Here is a 9,532-nt window from a genome sequence, read left to right as displayed (position 1 = left end):
AGTGGAGAAACAGCTGGAATACAGGTCAGATATGCTTTCATATAAAAACACACTTGAATCCCATCTAGGGTGGTAAATCTTTGTACTGACTTCACTGGATCAGGTGCCCTTGGTTTTATTTGTAGTGGGAAGTCGTCTAAAAAGAGATTTAAGAACCTATGGATGTCTTCTAAAACACAAGAGAATATTGCTGAAAAACACACTCACCAATCCTTTGCTGCACCATTAGATGTCCATACAGCTCCAAAAATATTGGTCAGAGTCTGAAACGTCTTACAAAGTAAGTAACCAAATAAAGTAACATTTTTTATGGTGAGAAAGCCCTGCATTTCCTTTCTGTGGTTTTATATAACATGTAAAATAAATAATAATTAGTATTATCTCTACATCTATTGTTCCATCTTAATGTTATCTTACTGTCTTACTTTATGTTATCCAATCTTATCTTGCTATAGATAAACATAAAGTAGTAAAAATGCCCAGGTACAGAAGTTCTAGGCAAAGAGGCATTGATCACTATCATATATTTCAAAACAGATGGGCAAAAATTCACCAGTGGGACAGTTTAAAGACAGTTTCTTGCTTATCATTTTCCCCTTCAGTCACATAGCATAATGAAAGATCAAAACAAGGAGCTCTAAAGAAAGCAAACCTTCAGAAAGCCACACCAAAGGAGAAGGTGAAATATAATGTGATTTGTCACTACAGCCACAAAGTCACAGAGTAGAAAGAGAGAACAAATCTGAGTGTTTAACAACATCAGATAAGTAGGAGAAGCAAGGGGGGGAAAAGTACCTTTTAAATTACCCTTATCCAGATGTGATCAAATTTCTTTGGAAAACACAGAGCTGAATCTAGTTCAGTTAAGCACTGAAATTACAGTACATGGGGTTACTAAAGCTCCTTCATTTTTAAGACTAGTAGAAATATTCAGTGGAGCCCTGAAATCCTGCACTGATGAGAGATTTATTAGCATATGGATGGATGCATGGATGAAAATCAGGTAAGTAAATTTGTACTTCTAGCAGAAGGAGGATTATTTAGCCTAATAAAAGAGAGACAAAATTTAGGACTGGGCTCAGTGCCCTGATTTTAAGACAAATTGACCCAGACTTCCAGATTTTCACTGTGTCAAAGGAATGAAAAAGGCTATGATTTTCTAAAAATAAATATGTTGCAGATAATATGTGGTGTTGATACCTTTCTGCAGAAAAACTTCAGACAGTAGCACATTTCATGACTTAGGAAATTCAGAGGAACAATTATGTCTTCAATTACATAAGTCCGTACTATTTTGACTTTAGCCTAGTTTCATTATGTTTTAGGTTTTAACCCAAATCGTCACAGGTTTTAATGACTTTACCAGATATCCTTCCAATTTAAACCAAAGTCAGCAAGAGCTAAATCAAGTGCTTTGTGCTCATATGATTAAAAATAGATTTCACAGACCCATTCAAGTTACCTTTACAGCTGACAAAGAGTAAAGTCAACAGCTTGTGCCTAATAGGAATGCAAAAGAATTAATTGGAAGGACACTCTTCACCCCATGTTGGATGACTGCTCACCAAAAAAGTTTGACAACTCCTTGCTTTGCAATACTTCAGTCACTACAAATGAGACAGTGAGAAAAGCAGAGTTAGAGACAGAGTTTATCATGTTGTGAAGTCCAGCCACATGAAAGATATTGCCCATGAACTAAGATGAGACAAGTGATACACCTATGATACAGCTATGACAAAAGTCCACCAGCTGTATTTGCACCACAATTACTCTTTTCAAAGAAAAGTATGTGGTTTCAAAGTCATCAGCTTGTAGGTAGAAAAATCACTTCGTTCAGTTAAGCAAGGAATGGATGTCTCTGAGTTAGTGAGATGTTGCATTTCCTCATCCCTGCTCACACCTACTGCTAACCCGTGAGCTTTGACATTTACCCAAATGGAGTAGAGCAGCTCTGTTTTCTGCCCACATGAAACACCCAGTTTTCTCTGTAACCTCAACACACTTTTCATGCCTGAATTTTTTTTCAAAGAGAGCAAAGTAGAACACAACATGCATAAATATAAGGAACAGACCTGCCTATGTCCTCATCTAATAGCACCATCTTTGTAAATTCTGCAGAATTCAGGCGCAAAATTGTTAGCTGGGATCTAATCCTGCTGAGATCCACAGCTGGTAGGTGGCTGCCAGCAACCATCCCAATTTGTCCCAAACACTGCCATTAGGAAAGGTGTCATGGGAAACTGTATATCAGGTTCCATCTGAAATATCTGTCCCCTTTGAAAGGTAAATCAGCCCAGAAATCTGCCCTAAAACGTGACACCAGGAGAAAAAAAAAAAAATTTTCAAAGGCATCTTAATTACTTCAATTCAGCTTTCTGCCATATCCAAATGGTGACATAACTGGAACAATTTAATAAGCCTTACCATTCATTTCCCATCCCCCTTCCCTCCAAGAGTTGTGATACTGTCAGCTGAGAATGGACAAAGTGCTTCTGTTCCCCTTCAAAGCAAAAATAGAACTGCTTAAACCGCCCTCCAGACATGTATGCAGTTTCCAAATGTTAATCCAGATCCACTTCCTGGCATTTGTTCCTAACATGTTTCCAACCCATTTAAGACAAGATTATTTTATCCAGCTATTTTTAGCTCTGTTTCAGAGCAGCAACCACAGGTTTATTCCATGTGCACAGCATCTGACGTGGCACTGCCCCACATGGTGGTTCCTCTGCAACGTCATGATTACAATCCCCAAGTTTTCACCTTCTGCAGAGACATAGTGCCACCAGAGACCTACACAGCAATTGTGCATTAAAAAACTCTCAGTACTAAAACAGCAGTGGGCACCCACAGAAGAGGTTTACTGCAAAAGTACTGTTTTAACTAGCCTGATTTTTGCACACAGTTTGAGCATGGTCTTAGTATCATGAAGGGATGAGGATTTATGTCATAATACCACACTGCAGTCAGTGTGGAGCAGCACAGCAGTATTTGAAAATGACTTGATGTATTTTCTGTGGAGAGCCTGTGTTATCCAGGTATAGTAATCAAAGCCGAAAAGTAGAAGGAAACTGAATATTCAGCTTTGAAACTGTTTGGGTCTATGAAAGATTGCTGTGTCCGTGTTATTCAATCTCAGTGCAGTAGCACTGCAAGAAAAAAGAAGTTGCAATAAATTTGGAGAAAGCCCTATAAATCTCCAAAGTTGGAACTGTCCTTAACCTAAGACAAATGAACTCAGATTCAACTCTCCATGTGACAATTCATAGACGAATGACAATGAGACATGATTTAATGTGATGGTGCAAAACATTTCTCTGGGGCATCCCAGGCTGACCCAGTGGTCTTCTGCCCAGGGAAACAGAAATTGGTTTTGATACTCCAAAGAGGGGGGAAGGGTGTTGTTATTCCACCAGTAATATCTCAATAATGTTAGCCTTTCTGAAGTACTTCTCTGCACATGTATGATGCTCTCCATGTGTTTCTGAAGCAATTTTTTGGGCTTTCATTGCACTGTATATTGCAATAAAGCATTTAGCATTTTAATTATATTTTTAGTCCCCCGTTTCAAGTCTGCAGACATTCTCGCTAGCACTTCAATCCTTTAGGACAGTCTAGGCCCATCCCCTGTGACTTATCTTGCTTTGTTGTTTGTACAAGGGACAGTGCACATTTGTACTAAAGACATGTCTCAGCAGATTATATCCTTTCTAGAGCTGTAAGAACAACCTGTATCAACCTTTAACTTGCTCAGTGCAATATCCAAAGGCAGACTAAGAAAAAAACCCCTTTCCATTTCTCAAATGCTTCTTCCCTGAGGCAAGCAGGAGTTAGCAATGCCCTTCAAAGTATAGATGGTGCCAGGATGACACCATTCAGTGCAGGAAAGAAGTGTGATTCAGTCTGTGTAACAGGACCATGTCTACTGAATGCACAAAGGAGCCAGTTCTAGTTCTTAGAACACTAGTTAGGGACTTGAATGCTTTTGAATTGATTGTACTTAAATCCTTGATATTTCATAAAATTGCTGTGGAAACCTCAGTAAGTCTCTAAGGATAAGCTCCAGCCTAGATCAGGCATCTACTCTAATGCAGCTCTTCAAAACATCAGCTGTTGGCAGCAGCAAAAGGGTTGAAGTGGGAGTGTGACCCCAGCACAGCAAATTCAAGGCAATCCAGGAACTGGAACCGGGCTCTTGTCACAGCTCAGCCCCAGCTGGTAACTCAGCCCTCCCAGCTGCTCACTCACCAGTGAGATGGGGGGAAAGAACAGGAAGGGTGAAAGTGAGAAAACTCACAGGCTGAGATAAAGACAGATTAACAGGTGAGCAAAAGCCACACACATAAGCAAGCAAAACAAGGAACTCATTCACCACTTCCCATGGACCAGCAGGTGTTCAGCCACGCTCAGGGGAGCAGGGCCCCTTATATGTAACAGTGGCTTGGCAAGACAAGTGCCATCACTCTGAACATCCCCCTTCCTTCTTCTTCCCTTCAGCTTTATCTGCTGAGCATGATGCCACATGATATGAGATAACCCTTGAGTCACTTGGGGCCAGCTGCCACAGCTGTGTCCCCTTCCAAATCCTTGTGCACCCCCAATCTCCTCGCTGGTGGGATGAGGAGCAGAAAAGGCCTCGATGCTGCATAAACACTGATCAGCAGTGATGAAAACATCCCTGTTTTCAGCAAAATTCCAAAACACAACCTCATACCAGCTACCGTGAAGAAAATTAGCTCTATCTAAGTCACGACTAGCAGAGCTTTATGTTCAGGTCAAAATCCATTTCAATTCCATTACTGGAATTAGGTACTGAAAAATTGTCTTTTCCATCTCAGTCATTCACCATAGTCTCCCTGTTTACTGAATGTGCCCTGAATGAGTGGTATCAACATTTGTCTGTGCAAAACATTGTGGTACGTTTTTAAATACCAAACAAATGTTTAAACATCACCATCTTGTTGTAGATATATCAATACAAACAACCAAACACGAGGCAACTAAGTAAGTGTATTAATCAGTGCCAGATGATTAATTCCCACATCATTTCCCTGCTTCCCTACTGTTCAGTTATTCCTGTGTGTTTTAGACCCAGACTCCTTCACTCAGGGGTGCTTCCATATGTGCAGGTGCCCACACACACAAACACAAACACACAAGCAGACACATCTAATTACTGCTAGGCACAGTGGGATTCCAATTCTCACCAAGACCTTTGATTCACCCATATTATAAATTATGAAAAACAAAAATAATGGAAAATCCAAGGACAGGAAAAAAACCCCAGGGGACAATAGCTTTCCAGATGCTGAATGCCCAAAGCTCTAATCAGACCCCAGGGCACGCCGTGCCTGTCAGACTGCACTTCCTCTCACTTCAGTTACAAGGCTGTGTATGAAAAGTTGGATTAATATACAAAATCATTTCATCTTTCTGCAGCTCCATTGGCTGTCTCAGCCATACTTTGCTGAACACAAGTAAATCCCACAAGCCACCATCCGCTAAGGAAAAATCCTGAAGTATTTCAAAGTGCAATGAACCAAGTGACTCAAAGAAAAGCACATCTTTCAGTGGTTTCATTAGTCATATTTCCTCCCATTGCACCTTTTTTAATTCAGTGAAGGGTCCAGATTTCAAAGGAAGGGATTCTCATTATCTTATCTCAGCCTGAGAAAGAGAGGAACATAAAGCAAAAGTCAGCTGGAGAGATGTGTTCTCCTCATTATCCTCAACTGCCCTTTACTATTTTGTTTCTCATCCTCCCAATCCTCTGCCAGCTGACACTCCTGTTTTGGCAGAAAAGTTGCCTGTGTAAGGATAAAGAATCAAAACTGAATCTCTCCCTAAATTTCCTTGTTATTACCTATTTGTAACAGGGACTACAAAAACATAAACCTGACAACCATGAACTGTGTGGATAAGTGTTTCTCGCCTCCTCCACGGCATCTTGAAATATGCTCCATGTGAACTGTAGGAGAAACAATAGCCAGTAAATCTTTGATAATTGTGGAATACTTCTATGCACTGTATGTCTGAAATAGATATAAAGCCACAGTCTCTTCCATAAACACTAGCAAGAAAAGTATTTTATCTAATGCTAAGTGAAATTACCAGCAACAACCAGCAATAAAATATATCTGCACAACCCTTTCATTCTCATATTGTTGAAAAAATTCATATATGCGCAAAAGAGACTTCTATGGTTTACTGTGTGCACATTTGAATTTGGCTTTCAATGGAGTTAAAATTTCTGAACTCAAATGTCAGAATCACCATTAAAATAGCAGAACAGCTAATTTTCCACCCTTTCCATATAGTTAATGAGACAGGTGTCTTCAGTGTTACCTTCTCAGACAGCTATGTCAAAATTATTTTTTAATTTATTTAAATATCAGAGTTCTAAACACAGCAAGTTCTGAGTTCTTGAAAAAAATCATCCAAATCCTTTTAAAAAAGATTTCTTCATGAATCTAAATATAAATAGACTTCATTCTGGCAGCAAAACTTGATAGATGCTACAATGCAGGTGAAATTTTCCTTTTTGAGAGAAGGGCTACACTGATAACCAAATTTTTCAGATTCTCTGACTTCTGCTCTAAAAATGGAAGTGTTTCATGCTGTATCATTTCCAAGAAAAGTGAACCAATTATATTTGACACATTCTGCTTTCCAGCTTGCTCTTCTTTTCTTGGAGATTCATGAAAAGGAGATGTGTGCCACATAATGCTCTTCCCTGCTCACTGAGTGCATTGTCTAATCAAACAGGTGATGGATGTTCTCAGGTGGTCAGATTGATTCCTCTGAACCACTGCAAAACAGCAGCACCATAACTCCCCCTCAAAAAGAATGAACGACAAAGAAGTGACACAAATGGCACCTAAAAGTTATCTGCTCTCTCCAGTGCCATCTGATAATGAACACAGACAACAATCAAAAAGGAAGAGAAGCCAGCTTGATAACCTGGTCTGGCACAAAGAAACTCAAGCGTAAACCAGTTTAATCATAAATCCTGCACATGCACCTCTTGACAAGAAATGGAAACCCATTACCTTGGATGTAAATGTCAGCCCTGCAGATGACAGTGACAACACTCTAAGTTTCTCTTTTCCTCATGAAAGCATTTTAAATACATTAAGATATTTCCTCAACAAGCACCTCTTGCGTACTGGAGCCTCATATCACCACTACTTCAAAGCAGAGGGTTTTGAAGCATGTTCTTGGCTCTCACTAGGAGAAATCACTCATGTAACAAGGATGCAAGGTGCAGTTGCAGCAGGTGTCTACACTGCATCATATCTATTCAAATGAATTCAACACCCACTGAATTACTTTGCATATTAAGTGAACAAGGTTGTCATTTTCATTTGCCTTTAGCTTTCCCCTGCAGATGATCTGGGGCATTTTCTCTGTCCCCTTTTACAGGAGCACAATGTGGATACAGGGGATTTGGTGCCTTCTCCTGACTTCAAGGATGAATAAAGGAGGCACTGCAATCTCTGTGCTTGAAGAGGGTTAAACAGTGTTCCCTCTCTGCAGCTCTCAGACAGTTACTTTTCTCTAAGCCACTCCAAAGAACTTATCAGCAGTTAATGGAAAGCAATGTTCAGCTTTTTGGGCTTGCCTCTTCTGTGTATCTTCAACAGAGGTCCACGTATCCTCCAAGGACCCAGTGCAGCCAATACAGCTTGGTTAATCACACAACATAGCAGTCCAATTTCAGTGCTCCTGAAATTCAGAATACTTGTGTGAAGGCTTATATGAGTATATGTACAGTGCCTAGTGGCTTCTCATACTTTCAGAGGCTGATTTTCAAAATGCTTTAGTGACTCTAGCTCTGGAACCACAGAATCATAGGATCAAAGAATGTTTGGGTTGGAAGTGACCTTAAAGATAATCTAGTTCCAATCCCCCTGCCATGGCCAGGGACATGAGAGACATTTTGTTCCATTGAAGAAATACAAGGAAGAAGGAGATGAGTTTGTTGCTTCCCATGGTTTAACCTTGGTAGGCTCAGTACCCCCACAGTAGGATGGGGGAGAGTATCAGAAGGGTAGAAGTGAGAAACCTCACAATTTGAGATAAAATCAATTTAATAAATAAAAACAAATTAACAAATACAGAAGAAAAGAACAAAACCAAGTGATGCAAAAAACTCCAAAGTGCTTACTAGCAACCAACCAAGGCCCATCCAGTCCCTAAAAAACATCAGCCTCAAACAAAAACAATCTTCAAACATCCTCCCCCCGCCTCCCACCACCACCACCACACTTTTATTGTTGAACACATCATTTATGGTCAGGAATGTCCCTTGGGTCAGTTAGGGTCAGCAGTCCTGCCTGTGTCCCTTCCCAACTCCTTGTAACAAAAACATTTCCTCTTTGTCAGTGCTATCTTTATCACAAATCCAAAGCACGGCACCTTAAAAGCTGCAGTGAACTATATCCCAGCTAAAACCAGTTCATTGCTGGATCAAATATCCTGCAGGGACCAGAGGAACAGGAACTTAAGCATATAGGAAAAAACTAGGAGGATAAAGAGCTTAATTCTGTGAGAACAAATGGATTTTAATTCAAATTGACTCTTCTTTGTATGAAAATGTTTTTTACATGCAATATTTTATCTGTAAATGCTAGGACATAAATTATGGTGAAACAAGTAATGGAATTTATCCACGTTACCTAAAGATTTGGAGATCCTGTTCAGACTACCTATCTCATTCCTTAATAGTCAAAGGAGAGAGACTGACAGTGCCAGAAGTCAGTTCACTTCACCTTTGTCAAAAGAGTCTCCCCTCTCTGAATGTCCCTGCTTCTCCTTAGTGACTGCAAGAGTAAGCTAGAAAATCAACTTGGGCTTAATTCCTAGGCTTTAGACAGCTGAACATAAGGAAGTGAAACGCCACCCACACCTTAGGAACACCATGGAAAAGAGTAATTAAAAACAGAGGTTTGGAACGGTCTGGAACAAAAGCCTTTCTGTGACGTTTGTGTGGCAGTTGCATGGGGCACCACTGCCTCCGCTGTGAAAACTGATTTCCACATGGTGCAGACATGTCCCTCTGCCACTTTTGCAGGCAGCAGCATCCTTTTCCAGGAGCAGTATTCTATGCATGTCACATAAGCACTGATGGGGGGAAAAAGCATTACTTGAAGGATAAAAAAAGTACCAAACCTTTATTTTAAATAATATATTTTTAAGTGGCAGCAGGAGCCTATGGTTCCTGAATCCTGGCAGTGGAGATTCCCTTATGAATTTGGGAATATAAGTGCCTCTGCCAAGTGTACAAATGACCTTTGGTTCTGCAAGAAAAAACCTGTGCATTTCACTTGAATGTTTGTCTAGCCGCCATACTTAGACAACAGGAGGGATAACATGCACATAAAAGATATATATCAGTACATATTGAACTGCTCCCTATATAATATTATGCTGCATTTTCAGCTTCTTAACTAACAGAGAAATTGAGGACTTGACTTTCAGCTGAATGGAAAAACAGACCAAATGTCACTCATTTTAGAAAGAAATAGGAAAAATG

The sequence above is a fragment of the Zonotrichia albicollis genome, chromosome 3 (assembly GCF_047830755.1).
Source record: "Zonotrichia albicollis isolate bZonAlb1 chromosome 3, bZonAlb1.hap1, whole genome shotgun sequence".
NCBI classification, from domain to species: domain Eukaryota; kingdom Metazoa; phylum Chordata; class Aves; order Passeriformes; family Passerellidae; genus Zonotrichia; species Zonotrichia albicollis.
Note: the sequence above shows the minus strand (reverse complement) of the source record.